Below are 20720 nucleotides of genomic sequence, written 5' to 3' on the forward strand. Positions count from 1 at the left end.
CCACACAGAAATAGTGTGAGCCTTTTGACATCGATCTCTCACGTTCTGATAGAGGATGGCTACTATACAATGGAATACGATTCAATGTCTAAATATTTCATGAAGGAGAAGGGAACAGCCGTAGAAGGTGATGTCTTCAATAATATTGGGTTAAACAGAATGAGAGGGAAAAATAACGAAATACCAGGGTCTTATGCACAATACAGAAAAGAAAACAGAATCTTCAGAAAATCTCTATTGCAGTAATTATAGGAGCAACTGAAATTAGACTAGAATTTTTAAATCTACCTGGCAAATATACCTTATGAACCAAGTGCAAGAGAGATTTTTTTTAATTCACAAAAAATGTATATTTAGAATCTTAAAATGATTGCTCAGTTGAATTGTATGAGATAAATGTTGAATGTTTGGAATCCGCTTAAATGCGCCATTACCAGCTTATGCAAAAGAATAAAATTATAAAAGAGATACATCACATGCTGTGGTTCTTTGCATAAAAATAAAGATGTGTTGTGTCATATGCAAAAACATTCGACACTGTTGCCAATACTTTTAATACCAAAACTCAATGTTCTTTTGTCAAAACTTTCAACTCCCAAACTCGGCACTCTTTCAAGTTTACTTGCACAAGACTACATAGGTAGCACACCTACAAACTAAAATAAAAAAAACTGCAAAGCCATATCTTTGTAATGTCATCTCTAACGAGAGAAAATAATATGATCCTTTGATTATGTTAATAATTTTCTTTAAATAAAAGTTTTATTTTCATGTAAATCTTTAAAACGAAAAAAACAATTTTATGCCAAGGTCACGTCTTAAGTGTTTTTACTTTATAAATTTACTACATCTCCATAAAACGTTTATTTTATATCGAGTATTCATGTCTAAATATCTACTTAAGCGTTTAACCTTTTATCATTGTGGTTTTCATATGTTTATTGTGCAATGTTTTTAATATATGGGGTCGTGCATACGCAATGACCCTGACCCATTTCCGTTTGTTTGATCTAGAAGAAATGTTACATATGCAATGATTTATATCTCTATGGGTCATGTAGCAAATTACAACTATGAACTAATTGTTGTTCCTGATTTACAAGTGTTTGAAATTAGTTTAATGTAAAATGGACCTTGTTAAGTGTCATGCAGTGATCATATGTCTTATTATATTATCATATTATCCTTGTAAAACGTTGTCAATAATATATATATATAATTTATATATATATATATACATATATATATAAATGATGTCACATCATATTATCCTTGTAAAACGTTGTCATGAATATATATATATATGTCACATCATATTATCCTTGTAAAACATTGTCATAAATATATATATATATATATATATATATATATATATATATATATATATATATATATATTCATGACAACGTTTTACAAGGATAATATGATGTGACATCATTTCTCTTAATTTCATCAAAAGTTTCTCATGGTGTGCATGATTTCAAATAAGACATATGATCACTGCATGACACTTGACAGAGTCCATTTTACATTTAACTAATATATATATATACATATAAATTCGCATTTAACTTATTTGTCTGTTTGTTCACAATCTGATTAATATAGACAAAAGGTCCGTTTCTTTAGTTTTCGGTTTATTTCTCTGCTATAGTATGATTCTTGCAAAATATTCAATTAAGAGGTCACCTCATTTGCATATTTCCTTAAGGAAAATCAATTTTACTAAAAAGCGGTATGTTAACGTTTCTAGTGAGAGAATTGTTTTAAGTATTCTACTTAAAATTTTTATTTAATCAACTTTAACAATTATATTGATAATATATTTAATTTAATTTATTTGCAATTATTATTTCCGATATTGACCTTTTTAAAAACGGATATAGAGTTATTTCCCCTGGATACTTTAAAACATAAAAAAAAACAAATAAAATAATTTAGTTAACTCAATAAGTTTCTAGCTTGAATAAATAATTCCGTTTAGACAGAAAGTGTTTGGCTTTTTTTTAATATTCAAAAGAAAAAAAAACTTAAAAATAAATTGAATAGATTTTATTTGTTTTTATTATTCTTGAAACGGCTATAAAGAATCTTTAGCCGCTTTGGGAACTAAAATTTCACCCAAACTTTTAGAAACAAAGTCCCCCTTCACAAAAACTGCAAATCGAAAATTTCCTTTATTTATGAAAAAAAGAAAAACAGTGAAAAAAAAGTACAAAAAATAAAAACAAAGGCAAGTCACGCATACGTAAATATTTAGAAAGATTATTTTTCATAAAATCATAAGTCGTCTTTGAACATTGGTCAAAATAGTTTTCAAATTACCTTTTCCTTTCATTCGTATTTCAGATTCGAGCCTGCTTGGTTAATTTATCTTTTTCTTTTTTTTTTGTCACTCTGGCACCCTTTGTTTTTATTTATTTAATTTGGGAGGAGTTTTATTTTCAGCGCACAGGCAACAAAAAGTGCTCCATATCCGGAGAATAGTTTCTTCCCTTTGTGTCCCTTCTGTCGAAATATCTGGTGGAGAGGATATCGCTTACTTATTTTTTTAAAATAAAACTGAAAGAAGTGTCTTTACAAAAAATGAAAAACACATGAATATTTATAAACATTATTTTGTCAGTATCCTAAAATCATAAGTCGTCTGGCAAAATAATTTTCAAATTACATTTTCCCTTCATTCGTATTTAAGAATCGAGCCTGCCTACTTGGCTAATTTTTCTTTTTTTTTGTCACTTGGGTACTCGCTGCTATTTTTATTGAAACAAAAGTTGTTGTTATTTATTTACAGACGAAAACTGGCGCCAAATCACAAAAAATGCAAATCGAAAATTTCCTTTTTGAAAAAAAAAACAGTGAAAAAGGTACAAAAATAAAAAACAACGGCAAGTCATACATGCGTAAATGTTTATAAAGATTATTTTTCATAAAATCATAAGTCATCTTGACAAATAGTTTTCAAATTACCTTTTCCCTTCATTCGTATTTCAAATTCAAGCCTGCCTACTTGGCTAATTTTTCTTTCTTTTTTTGTCACTCGGGCACTCGCTACTATTTTTATTGAAACTAAAGTTGTTTTTTTTATTTATTTAATTTGGGAGGAGTTTTATTTCTAGCACACGTCCAACAAAAAGTGCTCAATATCTGGAGAATAGTTTCTTCTCTTTGTATCCCTTATGTCGAAATATCTGGTGGAGAGGGTATCACATACTTCTTATTTTTGGGCGATTACATTTACGTTTTTATCCGTTTATTTATTTTTGAAATTGTTGTGGGGGTATCGACGTTACTCATGATTAAAATAATTAATATCCTTAGTATAACAGGTGTATTTCAAACGGAACTTCATGTCAACCCAAGCAACGTTATTTAGTTAGTAGTCCAAATATATAGTGTTGCAAGAATGGTTATACTATGATCCTTCGGTGCATGAAAGGTCTCGTTAGGTAACAGGAGAATAGTGATCGGTTTCACCGAGGGAAGAAATTAAAAAATCCAAATAACAACAACAGAAGAAAAAACAACTGCTGTCATTTTTTTTACTCATGTTCACCCCTTACAAAGTATATCACCACTTGGACGTACGAGGTTACTATTTGGGGCCATGTCTAGGAAAGATTAACAAAATATTCGTTTATGTTACATTTAAACTTCTGCATATCAGTACAACCAGAGAAGCAGGCAGCAGGAAGGGAATCCCAAAGTCCAGTTGTTCGAGGGAAAGAAACTATTAGAATAGAAAGCTTTCTGGCATTTAGGGATATCAATAGTGAAGAGGTGAGATCAGAACACATTCTATTAAAATATTTGTAAAACAGGCACAGTGATGCAACATTGTGGCGATGCGACAGGGACTTGAGCTTAGTTGATATAGTTATACCGATTAGATTGACAACTCTTTTTTTTTACTTTATCTAAGATGGAGAGATTAGCGTTAAATGCACCAGCCCAGATATGGCAAAAATACTCCATGCATAGGCAAATGGTGGCCTTGTAAAGATACAACATACTCTCAGGTGTGAGTAGTCTTCTAGCTCAATAGAGGGAATCCACCTTCTTTGCAGCAGCCTTTGCAATATCCTATATGTATTTGTTCCAGTTCATATTGCCCGCAAATATTAGGTCGAGGAGTTTGAAGGTAGAATTCTCAGCTGCTATTTGTCATTGATATCCTTATGTCGACCCATTCAACCAAAAAGAGCGGTAATATTTTCCAACACGTTAAATTGTAAGAATATGAGCGTGAGATGAAGGCAAGGATGTGAGTTATGGATGGTTGCTTTTTGCCTCTTTGTCTCCTCCGGCAAAAGGCAAAGAGAGGGTTGTTGTTTGGCACACGTTCTTGGGTATTTCGGCCAAACCAGTTTGAGAAATTTGAAGAAATCTGATTTTTTACACAGGGTACTAGTTTTATAGGCTTGGTTAATTTAACTTAATGCGACATTTTAATGTTCAACAAAATTTCGTATGCACAAAATTTTTATAAAATCATTGTTTTTCTGACTTGCCTTCAAGCGATTAACGTCTTTGTTTTGTTGTCAATTTAATTATTGTCCCTGATTTACCATGACCTTTTCCTGGTTATTGACCCGCCATCTTTCTGGTTGCCAGCAGATTATTCTGAGATATACAACTAACTTTTGCCCAAATTCATACAAATTAACAAATTTGTTAGAGACGTACGCTTCCAATATATAACATTAAGAGTTATTTTTCCAGTTTAAAACTATTGTCCAACGTTAGAAATATTTTGAATTAACACGTTCTTGTGAGAACTAACTTGCCTTTGGAAATGACGATAGGAATTAGTCACCACTACAAAGTATACGTATGTAGTATGATAAGTTGTTTATTCTGCAATCCTAAAATATAGTACGTCCATCCATATACACACCAAAAAATAATCACCCTAAAAAAACCTCATTGGTAATAATTTTGTGGTGGAATGTGAATCATCTTTTATAGGTAATATATAGTTAAAACTTCTAGCTTTCCAAAAATGAAGAAAATGCTGTGATAGAAGAGAAACAGTCGCCCTCTGACAGCAAGAAGTTTTATCTGCGAGTAGATCTTACTGGGACAGAACAAAAACTACACTGAAATACTACCACAGAAGTCTGATTAGCTTATATTAGCTCTAAAATGTTAAATTAATCCAGCTGCAAACAATCGTCTTAGTACCCTCGCCCTGCTTAATATATTTATGATTCAAAAAAAGTAGATAATGCCTGGGATAATGGAGTCATGAAACAAAACGTATTTGACATTCACCACAATTGGAGTATGTTTTCGCCAAAGATGTTGATAACTTTACTGTTGGCAGCGTGCATCCACACATGGACAGAAATGGAGTAATGATTTCTGAGTCCCAACTGATCGATCACCTTGATACTGGCTATGCAACTTTGATAACCAGATTAGCCATGGCAGCAACAACAGCCGTTTTAGGCTGAGATATGAAGGTTGGGCCAAAACAGAGTTGTTCATAGTCCTCACGGGTGACTTATGTCGTGATGTTGATAAAATACTATTGACTATGATGTTTGGTCCACACGTTGAACAGCTGATTTTAGACATGGTGGTTCAAGGTCAAATTTGTATGTGTGTCGGCGTTCAATATAGTTGGATTTCACACATAGGATGTAAAAAACGGCTACTTCATGTTCAGTGCATGACTGCATGATGTTGGTGATGTTTGTGGCTGTTGTTCTTTCTATTTTTGTTGCAGCACACATTTTCATAGTGATTTTTACGAACATATCCTTTGCATAGATGACACTAGATGGGATATTCCTTTCTTTGGATGCTTGTTTTCAAATATTTTTCTCTTCGGAAAACAACAACTTGTGTGCTACTTATTTTTCATGTTATTTGATCAATGAGAACCAATACAGTGGTGCCAATTTTTGTAAACAAAAAACACTTTTGCTAAAGTTAAAGTTTTAAGTATAAAAAAAAATAACGCATGAATTTTTGTTTGCGTTTATATATAAAATAAAGCATTGTAATGTGACAAACCGTCGACCCCCAACGTCGTATGTGCCGTCCGTGGTATTTTTAGTTCACTGTGTTTCTTATGGCCTGATCGTCATTTTTCTCACATCGATGTTATGTTTCTCTGTTAGTCGCAATCCGGCTCTATCTCTGTTTCACAGTCAACTCTGAAAACTGTCCAACCATTGTTGTTATAAGCTGCTATCCGCCGCGAACGGCATCTAGTTGTCAACTAACTGCCTTATCTGCGTCCATATCTGAAGTCGCCACCCACCCCTTGGCCACCAGGAAGCTGCCCTTCCCTTGAAGTCTGTAGGCTTGTATTGTCATTGTCAAATCTAAAAGGCTCGATCTAAAAATACCTACAAATTCATTGTTTGCTGCTCCCTATTTCATTTGTACATTTGTATGACACTTCATATCTATTGTCCCCCCCCCCTCAGCACTTAGTGAATCATGGCTCACCTTCATAGTATCACAGTAACAATTAAAAACTATTTTTCTAATATTTCAAGAGCATTGCAATAAGCAGTATTCATTCAATATTTTCACAAAAAAATAATATAATTATAAAAATGTTCAATGTGATTTTAATGATGACAATTATCACAAAAATTTCAAATGCAATATTATAATATTTTTCTTGTATGAATGATGGTGTAGACATCAGCGTATGGATTATTATTTAATCCAGGAAAAATATTTTTTAATTCAAATCCAGGAAAATAATTGAAAAGAAGATGGTATTAATTTTAATAATAATTTAGACAAATACGGATGCGCAAAAAATGTAGGAAAAAAAAATGAAAACAGACAGGATATGCATCCCAATCACAGTATTATCTTTAATTATTAATAAATTGGTTTCGGTTATTTTTTTAATAAATAAATTGTAATCAGTGATTTTTATTGACTTTTTATTTCACATTTAAAATGCACTTTTACGTGCAGGAGTGATTTAATTTATCGGTACAAAACGTTTGAGAATAAATCGAGTAATCGGGTAAAAAAATAAATGAATATTTTCATAAAAGAAATATTTTTTTAACACAAAATAAAATTACATAATTTAATGAATATTTTTATAATCTTTAAAAATACAAAAATTAAAATATAATAATATTTCAATTGTTTTATAAATTAAAAAATAATGGACTTGCTGACATTTGTGGGTTCTGTAGAATAAGGAGACAACTCAGTTCGAACTATCGAGGCATTATAATGGATACATTTACTCTTAAATCAAATGTTCACGCTACTGAAAAGATACTTTTCCGCATGTTTCATGTAATGTAACGCGGCGGCCATAAGCGATTTTTGTACCGAATAAAAGCATTAAAATACATTAAAATACATAACTTATCCAGGTAGGTAGAACAGTAACTTATTGAACCGAATAAAAGCATTAAAATACATAATTGATCCAGGTAGGTAGAAGAGTAACTTATCGAACCGAATAAAAGCATTAAAATACATAACTTATCCAGGTAGGTAGAAGAGTAACTTATCTTGCTTTGTCACTTTTTTTTATTTGTTGGCTTCTCTTAACAAAACTCCCAAAAACGGTGAATTGTTATTTTTAATTATTTTGAATGCACCTAATACTTTTTTTTATTACAAAATATTTTTCTACTTTATTTTATGTTTCGGTGAAAAGTGAAAACATAGAAGAAACATAGAAGAAAATAATTAAAACTAATTATTGCAACAAAAAAAACGGAAGAAGTTTCGTTTCGTTTCCGTTCTTACATCAAGTTCCGCTTCTTGAAACAGCGTTAGGACGAACTATTTTTCGTTGCGGAAGCCGCTAAGAAACCTGTCAATTACCTTTTATTTTATTAATTATCTTTGAAATAGTCCCAGAAAACTAGTATTTATTCTTAATGGGATTTTTGGGTTTTACAAGGAATTTAATTAACTTCTTAATTTAGATGAATTTGTCAGTTTCTGCCGACGTGATAACAGTTTTCATTTTCATTATAACATTTTTTCACCTGTAATTTTTTACATAATATCTCTTTAATTATCTTTTTCTCGTATAGATTAACTTAAGATTAATCTTCTAAACACAATCAAGAAATGATCGGAAATCTTTATAAAAATAAAAAATAGATAAAAATACGAAAATATGGCTTTAAAAAGTAGGAGTTTCCGCCATTAAATTGCACGTGCAACGAATTAGAGAATTAATTAAAAAAATTAAACTTGTAATCTGTTCACTCTCATGTAAATATTAAAATGTTAAATAAAATAATATTAATTTTATCCGTAATATTCACCAAATAGATCGGCTCTATTTCGAAATGATCTTTTTTATTTTCCTCTTCAATTTTCTTTTCTGCGAACTTGCTCTTCCGTTCGTCATCTTGAACGTCAAGTTGAGCTTGTAAAATCAATCACATTTGAAAAATCGTTTCCTTTATAAAAGCAGATAAAGTTAACCGAAGTCAGATTATAAAACAAAAGCGTAAGTATTACTACATGGCGCACGCACGTATGTGTATTTTTTATTTTCATCTTTTTTTCATCGAATTATTATCGAATGGTCACTAATCTATCAGATTTTGTTTTTAATACTGACTTAAACATAAACAAAAAGGTCAATACGTAATTCTTTACGTTATCAGTGGTGGCCAATTCTTTATGCGTTTTCACGTACAGAATTGTTCTTTAATGTCCCTGTGTCTTTATTGAAACATGAAATCAGAAAAAAAAGCAAAAAAAAAGCGAATAATCCTAATGAAAATGTTGATTTATCATTGAAAATATTTCGCTGTCGACTGTTTTTGTTTTCAATTTCATCAAACGAAAAAAATGAAATTTTTTCAGCATACGAAAACAATTACATTTTTTCATCAAACGAAAATAATGAAATTTTTTCATCAAACGAAAATAATGAAATTTTTTCATCAAATGAAAATAATGAAATTTTTTCATCAAACGAAAATAATGAAATTTTTTCATCAAACGAAAATAATGAAATTTTTTCATCAAATGAAAATAATGAAATTTTTTCATCAAACGAAAATAATGAAATTTTTTCATCAAATGAAAATAATGAAATTTTTTCATCATGTGAAAAAAAATGAAATTGCGAGACGAAAATCGTGTTTACATAATTAGTGCTTTAAAATATTGTAATGTAGTAAGCATTTCGAACGTGAAAACATGCCTGTGTTTAATAAATCTAGCAAAAATCAACTAATGATCAGATTTTCATGAAATGTTCGATACTTATCCATTTTAGACTGCAATTACATATAAAATGCAGTTTTCATAAAATATATTTTTTAGTGCGTGTCCACCCCCTATGTTTTTTTTTCGAAATCCGAAAAAAATATATTTAAATCTATCGAAATTTCTGTTTATTATGAAGCATAACAGTTCAAATCAGTAAAAAAAAAATATTTTAAATTTAAATACACATATTGAACAAAAACTTAAATACACATATTGAACAAAAATTAAAATACACATATTGAACAAAAATTTAAATACACATATTGAACAAAAAATTAAATACACATATTGAACAAAAAAGTAAATACACATATTGAACAAAAAATTTAATACACATATTGAACAAAAAATTAAATACACATATTGAACAAAAAAGTAAATACACATATTGAACAAAAAATTTAATACACATATTGAACAAAAAATTAAATACACATATTGAACAAAAATTAAAATACACATATTGAACAAAAATTTAAATACACATATTGAACAAAAAATTAAATACACATATTGAACAAAAAATTAAATACACATATTGAACAAAAAATTAAATACACATATTGAACAAAAAATTAAATACACATATTGAACAAAAAATTAAATACACATATTGAACAAAAAATTAAATACACATATCGAACAAAAAATTAAATACACATATTGAACAAAAAATTAAATACACATATTGAACAAAAAATTTAATACACATATTGAACAAAAAATTAAATACACATATTGAACAAAAAATTAAATACACATATTGAACAAAAAAGTAAATACACATATTGAACAAAAAATTTAATACACATATTGAACAAAAAATTAAATACACATATTGAACAAAAAATTAAATACACATATTGAACAAAAAATTTAAATACACATATTGAACAAAAAATTAAATACACATATTGAACAAAAAATTAAATACACATATTGAACAAAAAATTAAATACACATATTGAACAAAAAATTAAATACACATATTGAACAAAAAATTTAAATACACAAAAATTGAACAAAAAATAAAATACACATATTGAACAAAAAATTAAATATGCATATTGAACAAAAAATTAAATACACATATTGAACAAAAAATTAAATACACATTGAACAAAAAATTAAATACACATATTGAACAAAAAATTAAATACACATATTGAACAAAAAATTAAATACACATATTGAACAAAAAATTAAATACACATATTGAACAAAAAATTAAATACACATATTGAACAAAAAATTAAATACACATATTGAACAAAAAATTAAATACACATATTGAACAAAAAATTAAATACACATATTGAACAAAAAATTAAATACACATATTGAACAAAAAATTAAATACATATATTGAACAAAAAATTAAATACACATATTGAACAAAAAATTAAATACACATATGAACAAAAAATTAAATACACATATTGAACAAAAAATTAAATACACATATTGAACAAAAAATTAAATACACATATTGAACAAAAAAGTAAATACACATATTGAACAAAAAATTTAAGTACACATATTGAACAAAAAATTACCTTGAAGTGGCAATTAATAAATGATATAAATTTAATATTATTGTTTTTTTTAAATAGCGTTTTTTTTCGAATTAATATATACTATAATCAGTATAACTGCCAAGAAAAAGAAACTTACTAAAAATTAAATAATTTTAAAAGATTAAAACGATTAAAACTCCATTATTTCAAAATGTTCCGTTACAACATAGATTTTTAATTAATTGTGCTTAATTTTTTTAAATATTAAGTTTTAATATAACCATAACTCTTGTCAGCTTTTTTATCGCCAGATTAAAAGCAATTTGAAAATATTATTGCACAAATATTATGCATTTTTTAGAACCCACCCTCATATTCGTCTCTTTTTAGTGAACAAAATATGGAACCCCGTAGGTAAGCAAATGAACATTCAGTAAAACCGTTTTTCAAATTAATAAACAAATGTTTATAACATTATTAATCGTGAAACTGTGTAAATATTAAAACATCACAAAATTATAACAAAGATTAATTATTAATTGCAGTTTGAAGAAGATAAACAAAGGTTTTAAAAATCATTAAGTCACTTCTGGTTTCCATAATTCACATACTTATCACAAATCTGACGTGATGGAAACATGCAGTCCATTTTTTACAATCGTTTGGCAGACCCTAATGAAATCTAATTCTCTGCACCATTTTTAAGTATATATTAATTTTCAGAACACCCGAAAAACTATAAAAGTTTTCATTGTAAAGATTTTTTTTTGCTTTAAGTCAGATTCTAGACATTGATCGTTGTTTTTTATGTTGAAGTATTGAAAATAAAATAATAGATTAATGATACTGACTTAAGCATAAAAAGATATATTTCTAAAATCTTTCGAAATTACAAATATTCTTTACAATGACAACTTTAATAGGTTTTTAAGGATGCTGAAAATGAATAAATACTTCAAAAGTGGCGGAGAGAATTAATTTTCATGACACGAGGAAATTATTTTTTTCAAAAAGTGAGGATCACATTTCTATATAAATTTAATGTAAAATGAGCACCCGCTTGGTGGCCACAGGGCGATATTTGGGGGAGGGGCTGCCTGAAAGCCGTTTTGGTAAATTGTTACTTACTTTCAACCTTAATAGTCATCTTTACCATGACGAATTCTATATGTTTTCGGGCATGCTGAAAACGAATATCACATTTAAAATTGCCGTAAACAAGTAGTATGGATATTAAGCTCTGTAATTATTTATGTATCCAGTGGTGGCCACCATTCATAACATAAGGAATTACATTGCTTAATATTTGGAAAACTCGTTATTGTCTTGTTAACTCAATTTTTTCTTTCCCAGAATAAGTTTCTTCTTGTTTTGTTAAATGTCTTAATATGGGGAACACCTGATGCATGGTTAATATCATCTGATAATTTAAAATTAACATCGGTAGATGACACTTGATGACTTCCATGCTTGAGATTATAAACAAGAAAAAAATAATTTATTTTGTCTTTCTCATAATCTGTTCTTTCATAACTCATTCCTAACGCTTCACATACTCTGTCAAAATGGTTAGCTGAAATCATCTTTCAAAGCGTCACGTATAAAACGAATCCCGAGAAAGGAATATTTATTAAAAACAGAATATAGATCTTACCCAACCTAATGAATCCCTCTCTCTGGTTCCTCTTCCCCACTTCCAAACTCTGAACCAACCCTAGGCCATTTCAAATGGATCCTATTACTGTCTTTGACATCCGCAATATAGATTTTACCCAACCTAAACATTTGCAATTTTTGATGTCATGCTATATGTCATGACTCCACGATCCATTAACGGCTTTTCCCGTTGATGTTCATTTCTCCATATTGAGATATCAGCTTGTTCTGTGGCTGAATCACTATCCAACTTGTTGGACTTTCATCAATCAATGTTGCCCACAGTTGTTCTACATGCGCCTTCTGGTGGTTCTTATAAAAAACCAGATCTCCAATCTTAAAATCTACTGACTTTATTTTCTTATTCTTGTTCTCTATCAGTTTTTTTCTAACTTTTTGAATGTTATTCCTTATCAAAGTAAAAGATTGATGCATCTCTTTTAGAGTGATCTTGTGTTGCTCATCACCATAGTTTACTCTACAAGGCATTAATATATTATCTTTTAACAGGATCATGTCTCTTGTATAGCAAGTAGTATGGTGATAATTTTGTTGTTTCACTCACATGAAATCTGACAGCTGCCAACATTTGGTTTATGTATAAATCCCATGACTGTTCATTGTTCCTGATGTTTTTTGCTTAACTGTCATGCATCATCCTATGAAATCTTTCCACTTCTTTCTTTGTTTGGTAATAAAATGACGTCATCACATGATGTATGTTGAGGTCCTTCAACACCTTCTTCATGACTTTGTTAATATTTTCCGGACATTATATTTTAACAGCTGGGGTGGTGCTCTGAATCTGGGGAGAATTTTATCCAACAACAGATGCACTACCGTTTCTGCCTTCTTATTAGGAACCGCAAAAGCCTCCAGCCAACCTCCATACATATCCATGAAAGTCACTATCTACTAGTTACCCAAAAGTGTCTTTGGTAGGGCCCAAAATAGCCAACACCAGTTTTATGAAATAAAAAGAAGGCTGATCGCACTTCTGCATCCTAGGTTGTTGCTTCCTCAGATATCTTGTTTTGCACATTTGATATATTTCCTACATATTCATTCACCTCCTTAAATAAACACGACCAGAAATATTTTTGCTTAATAGCATGAAAAGTCTTTTCCATAACTATTATTGTCATGGTACTGTACTAACACTCTTTTTTTTAGGATGCAACAGTACATGTTACCCTATCAATAGTTCATTGTCAGGTTGGGACAAGTAATACACTATCTCGCCCATCACTCTGAACTTTTTGTTCTGCATCCGCATCTTTAAATCTAAAAATTTCCTTATCTGCTTTTGTTCCCTAATTTGATAAAAACATAACATATGACAGCAATAAGCCCTCAACTTTCTTATCCAATGAAAACTATTTTGGTTCAAACAAAACGATTTCACCTACCATCTCTCTTGCATATCACTAAGATTATGAGATAAAAAAGTAAATTTATTTTTAACAAAGATCATATCATAGATCATTTGAGGCAGAAATTATTTTTTTTATAAATCAACAATAATATGACGTCATACCAATGAAAAACTTGACTTGTCTCACAGTAGTTGGAGTCGAGATTTTATTGATTTTGACTTTTTCCAGGTCTGGCTATATACTCTGTTCACTTACTTTGAACCCCAGATCCTGTACTTCTCCTAAAATCTCACACTACATCACTTTCAACCTGAGGTTTTGCTTATGTAAAATGACTAGTAGTACCCTATCTATGTGATCTAAGTGACTTTCCATCGTATCTTAGAATATAAAAATATCATCCAAATATGGTAATGCATAATCGTTCTGTCCCTGTAGAACTATGGACATTAATTGCTGAAACATCCTGGGGTGTTTGCGAGACCAAATGGTATAATGTTAAAGTGAAATAAACCTCAGTTGCAGGTAAATGAAGTTCTTTTCTTTATCATTCTTATTTAATTAAACCTGAGAGTAACTTGACTTCAGATCTAAGTTTACAAAGTATTTTGCCGACCCAAGTAAGGCTAATATGTCATCAATGACCGGTAACACTTAACTAAACTTCTTCATGACTGTATTTAAAGCCTTTACATCTATTATATGGCTATCTATTTTTCGTCCTTCTTTTCTACTTACACAATCAGAAAACTCCATGGACTATTCGATCATTCAATTACATCTGCTTGCATCATTTCACCTAAATTGACATACATCCTCTCCCCAGTTCTCTTAAGCCACTTGCGGCTTTTATCACATTTGTTTTGAGATTCTCTGCAACAAAGAAATTATGGTAGAAAGCCTGACTTTCTATCCCTACTCTTAATCGAGCAAGCCCTTCTATAATTAATGGGGAGCCATTAGCTGTTCTTAAACATTTTTATCACATAGTCCAAGTTCCTGTAAGTGCTTTAAAAACACTGCTAATTATTACTAACACCTAAATCGAAGTACATCCTCATCTCGTTTTTCTTAAGCAACCCATGGCTTTTATCACACATGTGTTCAGATTCTCTGCAACAAAGCAGTCATGACGGAAACACTAACATTCTATTCCTACTCTTAATCGAGCAAGCCCTTCTACAATTAATGGGGACTAATTAGCTATTCTTAAATTTTTTATCACATAGTTCAGGTTCCTGTCTAAGTGCTTTAAAACACTGCTATTTATTACTGGCACCTCTGAGCCCCTATCAGCCAGAGTTCTATAATTCTTTCCCTCAATTGTAATCAAAACAGAATTTGATGTGCCATGTTACAGACTATGTGCACTGGTATGCCGTTTTTTCATTCGCTGGGAATTGCAGGAATGGAGCATCCCTGGTTTCCCTGGATATGCTTCTTGCAGAATCTGTTGCCAATCTTAACAAAATAGTAACACTTAATTACCTGCCTCTTTCCTTCTCTCTAGAGTAAAGTCCTAGCTCCCTATTCTCTACCTGGTTTCCTCTTTTACATATGTCTCCATATCTTAGGGGACCGTCTGGATTTATAGCCTCAACTAGAATCTTCCCTATCATGTGACAAACTTTCATGGGCTCGTCTTCATACGCCTGGCTTACATTAACTTTTGCTAGGGATTTCTGATAAGCCACTTGAACATCCTATGGCTCATGGTTCATTGCAACAATCTTCACCTTCCTATCCCTGAGGCCCTTTATAGAGAATCCCAGTACCTGTTATTTGACTATTCTGCTATACAGAATCCCAGTACCTTTTCAATTCTGCCCATTTAAATCTTTCATTGTTATATATGAGTCTGTTCATTAATTGTTTGACCAGGCCCCATGAGCTATCTGAAATTTTTCCTCATCCACTGCACCTGTTACCTCATCATCTGCCCACCTCACTAAATGCTCTACATCATCAACCCACCTTCTGCAGCCACCGTCTTTTCTGTTTGAAAATAGCTGCAATGGCATACTCATGACGAAAGAACAAGATAACAATACAACTCAAAATAAATTTTTGTTAATAAAAATGAAAAAGTGAGCAAAATATTAAGTGTAAAAAGTTTTAAACCATCTTTTCTATTTAAAAATAGCTTCTTCTCCATTATAGCAATGGCATACTACTGACGAAAGAACAAGATAACAATACAACTAAAAATAAATTTTAATAAAAATGAAAAAGTGAGCAAAAAATTAAGTGTAAAAAGTTTTAAATAAAAAAAACTCCAAAATATGTGATTCTACTTTTCTTGACAATTATGTGTGAACACCTTGAAAAACTTTAATGAAAGATAAAAATTATTTTAGAATTTAATGTAAAATGATTTCACATTTTGAGCCATTCCAGCGTTTTAGGGCAGTTAACCGATTTTTTTTTTATGGTAGATAAATCCTGTGCGTTTTTTTAAAGGCGATTATGTATGGTTTTAAGAGGGTCTTTGTACTATTATGAGACGGTGTGGAGGTTGCCACTCCGACTTTGGGTTAATGATAGAGCTAAGGGAAATTATGTGAACATCCTGAATATTTGATAGAAAAAAGGAATTTTAGAATTTAGAGTGGGGGTTGGATTCGCATGAATTTAATGTAAAATGATTTCGCATTTAACACCATTCTAGCGTCTTAGGACAGCTGACCAATTTAATTTTTATGGGAGATAAATCATTTGCACTTTTCTTTAAGGAAAGATCTTTTTTTACCTTTATATGTAGCTTACCGAAGAATTTTGTTTAGTGGGGAGTTCTACCACTTGGACTTAGCGTTATTGTAAAGGCTGAAGGTTTTAGAAGTAGGCTTGCCACTCATACCTAGGATTAGTCGAAGGATTAAGCGAGTTTTTGTTACGAGGCTATTTGACACCCATTATGAAACTATACAAGAATAACGACAAACAAACAAAATAAATGTCATTTAAAACAAGTGACGTCACTCTAGCAGAAAACGCCACGTTTGGAAAAGCATCAAGTATTTTTACCCACCTATATATATATTTAAAAAAAAACAAGTTTTTGTTAAAGCTGAAAAATTGTTCACAAATTTTGAATGAATTTGCTTTTTATTTTTTATTACATTTCCTGACTTTTTCTATCATTTTTATTTCTTAACTGAAGACCTCCTACAAATATTTAAATATCGATTTTGCATTTTTTTTTATAATTAGGCACATTAGTTTCTATTCAATAATAATTCGCTGCAAACATTGGAAAAAAGGACGAAAATTAAAAAAAATAGTGTGCTTGTACCGCTCATTCAGTCTTATTTTTGGTTGTTCAAAACAAAAAACACAATATTTAAAATTTTGACCGGTAGTCAACGTTTTTAAATATATATATGCTTGATAACAAAATAGCTCTAACTAAACATGTAAGAAAATTTTTTATAATCAAATTTTTAATTTAAAAAAATCGATTTGGAATAAAAATCAACAACAAAAAACGTCCTTTTACAGTGGCTGTGCTATCGCTGCTTCTGGTTATGATTCTATTCCTAATGCTACAGTCTACACTCAGAATCAAAACGATTTTTTACGGATATCATGTTTTTTAATTGCTATTTCCCACAACAGAAAACCATATACAATTATTATTTTAACAGATTAAAACAGTAAAAAGATTGTTTTATTTAACATGATAGTTCAAATAAAATTAAAACAAAAGAATTCCATACTCATGTTGAAATCTATTTTTACACAACGGAAAAACGAGTGCTCAAATCTATTTCAGACAGGCGAAACTATTAAAAGTGCCATCTTTTCTTGGCTAGATTCTAAATCTCATGAAAAAATTCTTCATACCAGCGCAGTACGAGCATTTAGAAATTGGGGGAGTTGTTACAAAATTTTACAGAAAACGTCATTTTATGATGTTAACATTTTTTATCAATTTATTTGCTTAAAACTCATAAAACATATAATGTACATTATTTTTTATAAATTTATTTGTTTAAAACTCTTAAAATATATAATAGACATCTTTATTTATCAATTTATTTGTTTAAAACTCTTAAAACATATAATGTACATTATTTATAAATTTGCTTGTTTAAAACTCTTAAAATATATTATGTACATTATTATTTATAAATTTATTTGTTAAATCTCTTAAAATATATAATGTACATTATTATTTATAAATTTATTTGTTTAAAACTCTTAAATTATATAATGTACGTTATTATTTATCAATTTATTTGCTTAAAACTCATAAAACATATAATGTACATTATTTTTTATAAATTTATTTGTTTAAAACTCTTAAAATATATAATAGACATCTTTATTTATCAATTTATTTGTTTAAAACTCTTAAAACATATAATGTACATTATTTATAAATTTGCTTGTTTAAAACTCTTAAAATATATTATGTACATTATTATTTATAAATTTATTTGTTAAATCTCTTAAAATATATAATGTACATTATTATTTATAAATTTATTTGTTTAAAACTCTTAAATTATATAATGTACGTTATTATTTATCAATTTATTTGCTTAAAACTCATAAAACATATAATGTACATTATTATTTATAAATTTTTTTGTTTAAAACTGTTAAAATATATAATGTACGTTATTATTTAAAAATTTATTTGTTTAAAACTCTTAAAACATATAATGTACATTATTATTTATAAATTTATTTGCTTAAAACTCTTAAATTATATAATGTACAGTATTATTTATCATTTATTTGCTTAAAACTCTTAAAAGATACAAGGTACATTATTATTTATAAATTTATTTGTTTAAAACTCTTAAAATATATAATGTCTATTATTATTTATAAATTTATTTGTTTAAAACTTTAAAAATATATACTGCTCATTATTATTTATGAATTCGTTTGAAAAAACAAAACAGTGGTATATTGACGACTTAAAATGCTTCAGTTTGTAAAATATGACTATTTTAGCAGAATCCCCTTGGAATCTGTGATTATCCAAAGCACTTTTTCGTTCATGTGTATTGCTACTGATAAAAATACATGTCAAAATAAGGTGGAAAGTTTAAGAAAACACTCCATTAGAGAGCTAGATATTATATAGTATTCAAGAGTGATTCAATTCTACAGAAACATGTTCATGGAAAGCCACTTATGAAAAACTCATGACTACGAGATTCCATGTAAATGTGGAAAATTATACAAATGTGAGTCATGTCATTCACTAACAGTAAAATTATAAAAACATTGAAAAGCTGTAATATGTGGAGAGATTGAAAAATCAGTTATGGCAGAATATATATGGATGGAAAAGTGAAATCATCTACCATTATGGAATAAAGTAAAAATTATAAATGGAGAAGAACAATGAAGAGTAAGCTAGGTTATATATTATTTAACATGATAAAGGAACTATTAATAATAAATAATATGTATATATAGTAATATGTAATTGTAGCAGAATTAGCAATAACCAAAATGAGAAATAGAGCTTACCTCGGATACGTCTGTTTTGGGTTGAGCGAAAGAGAGATTTCCAAGATGGCGTCCATGGGCTTTTATTAGCGTTTACCCAATATGATTATCGTTGAATCACGTCTGCTCTCGTCTGCATATTATGCAAATATGTCGTTCCCGGTCGCTATAAAGGCAGGACGCTGGAAAGGAGAGGGGGCGTTCTTCACATTGTGTGTAGGTGATTCTGGCGAGTAGATTGTTCTTGTTACGACCCACGTGTCTGCAAGAAGCGAGTTTTTGTTCCGTCTGTTTTTAGTTGTATTTTTTTTTGTTTTGCCTACTACATTTTTGATTCAAGCTATTTCGGCCTGACTATGCCGAAGGTGCGGATAAGCAGCGATATTATCAAGCTGTTCTCTAGCGAGGGAGATGTTGTAGCGTGGCTGAAAAAAGTGAGACTTGTCACACAACTTCAGCAGGTGGATGATGTAGCGAGTCTGCTACCTTTATATCTGGAAGGTGATGCACTGGCCCTCTACATGGAAATGGAGGAGGACGATCAAAGAGAAATAGACCGGATTGAGGCCCGATTAAAGGAGGCATTTACCGACGACGCATTTGCAGTATACAGAAAAATAACTATGGTTAGATGGGCTGGCGAACGTATGGATGTTTACGCCAACAAAATCAGGCAGTTAGTTGGATTGGCCGGATTTACAGGAGATGGCTTAGAGAGACTCACAAAATTGACTTTCGTCACTGGCTTCCCTGACGCTATCTCAATTGCTCTTCAACAGGTGCTGAACATCAAAGTCCTGACCATATAGGAGCTAATGTCGAGAGCAAGAAGTTTGACGACGACTGGGGAACACAATCAGGACGTAGTTGCGGCCACACGCTCACCCAACAACCACAGGGCCCAGAATATTCCCGTTGATGTGACCTGTTTCAAGTGAAATATGAAAGGCCACTTTGCAAAGGACTGTCGAAAATGTGAAACACGGTGTTACCGTTGCGGTGAGAGTGGACACTGGGCTCGGAATTGCTCGGGAAACGAGCACGGAGGACGCATAAGCGCCAGTCTCCTTCCCCAGCAAGATGCGAGCACAACGCTCCCAGTGATAAGCATCCAGGTTGATGGGACACGATGTTTGGCGCTTATTGATACAGGATGCGCTAGGACTATTTTACATGCAGATCAGTGTCGATCTTGGAGAAAAACGAACGTAGATGTCAAAACGATTGGTGGAATGTCCCATGTGTGCTGCAGTGTTGGAGCGGTCTCTGTGTCCACTGACGGAGGTGTGTCTGCCAGAATCGATGTGTTGGTGGTGCGTTGCAAACCGCTGGGGTTGGACTTACTTCTAGGGATCGATGCCATAAAAGCTCTGGGCGGTGTCGTTGTCAACCCTACAGGATCAGTGTGGCTGGGCGACAGGAAAAATATTAAATGCGCAGCCATTTCTATTAATGAACCAGATTT

General features: G+C 30.5%; 1 long non-coding RNA gene across 2 annotated transcripts in view; it reads left to right on the forward strand.

The window, feature by feature from the left end:
- Positions 1–20720, forward strand: part of LOC145270765 (uncharacterized) — a 127568-nt gene that overhangs the window by 96350 nt on the left and 10498 nt on the right. For both annotated transcript variants that reach the window (XR_013865555.1, XR_013865554.1), the window contains exon 2: positions 14225–14311. This is a non-coding gene — a long non-coding RNA (uncharacterized LOC145270765). The remainder of the gene's footprint in view (positions 1–14224; positions 14312–20720) is intronic.

This window comes from Euprymna scolopes, chromosome 46, assembly GCF_053919585.1.
Source record: "Euprymna scolopes isolate OS-2025 chromosome 46, ASM5391958v1, whole genome shotgun sequence".
NCBI lineage: Eukaryota > Metazoa > Mollusca > Cephalopoda > Sepiida > Sepiolidae > Euprymna > Euprymna scolopes.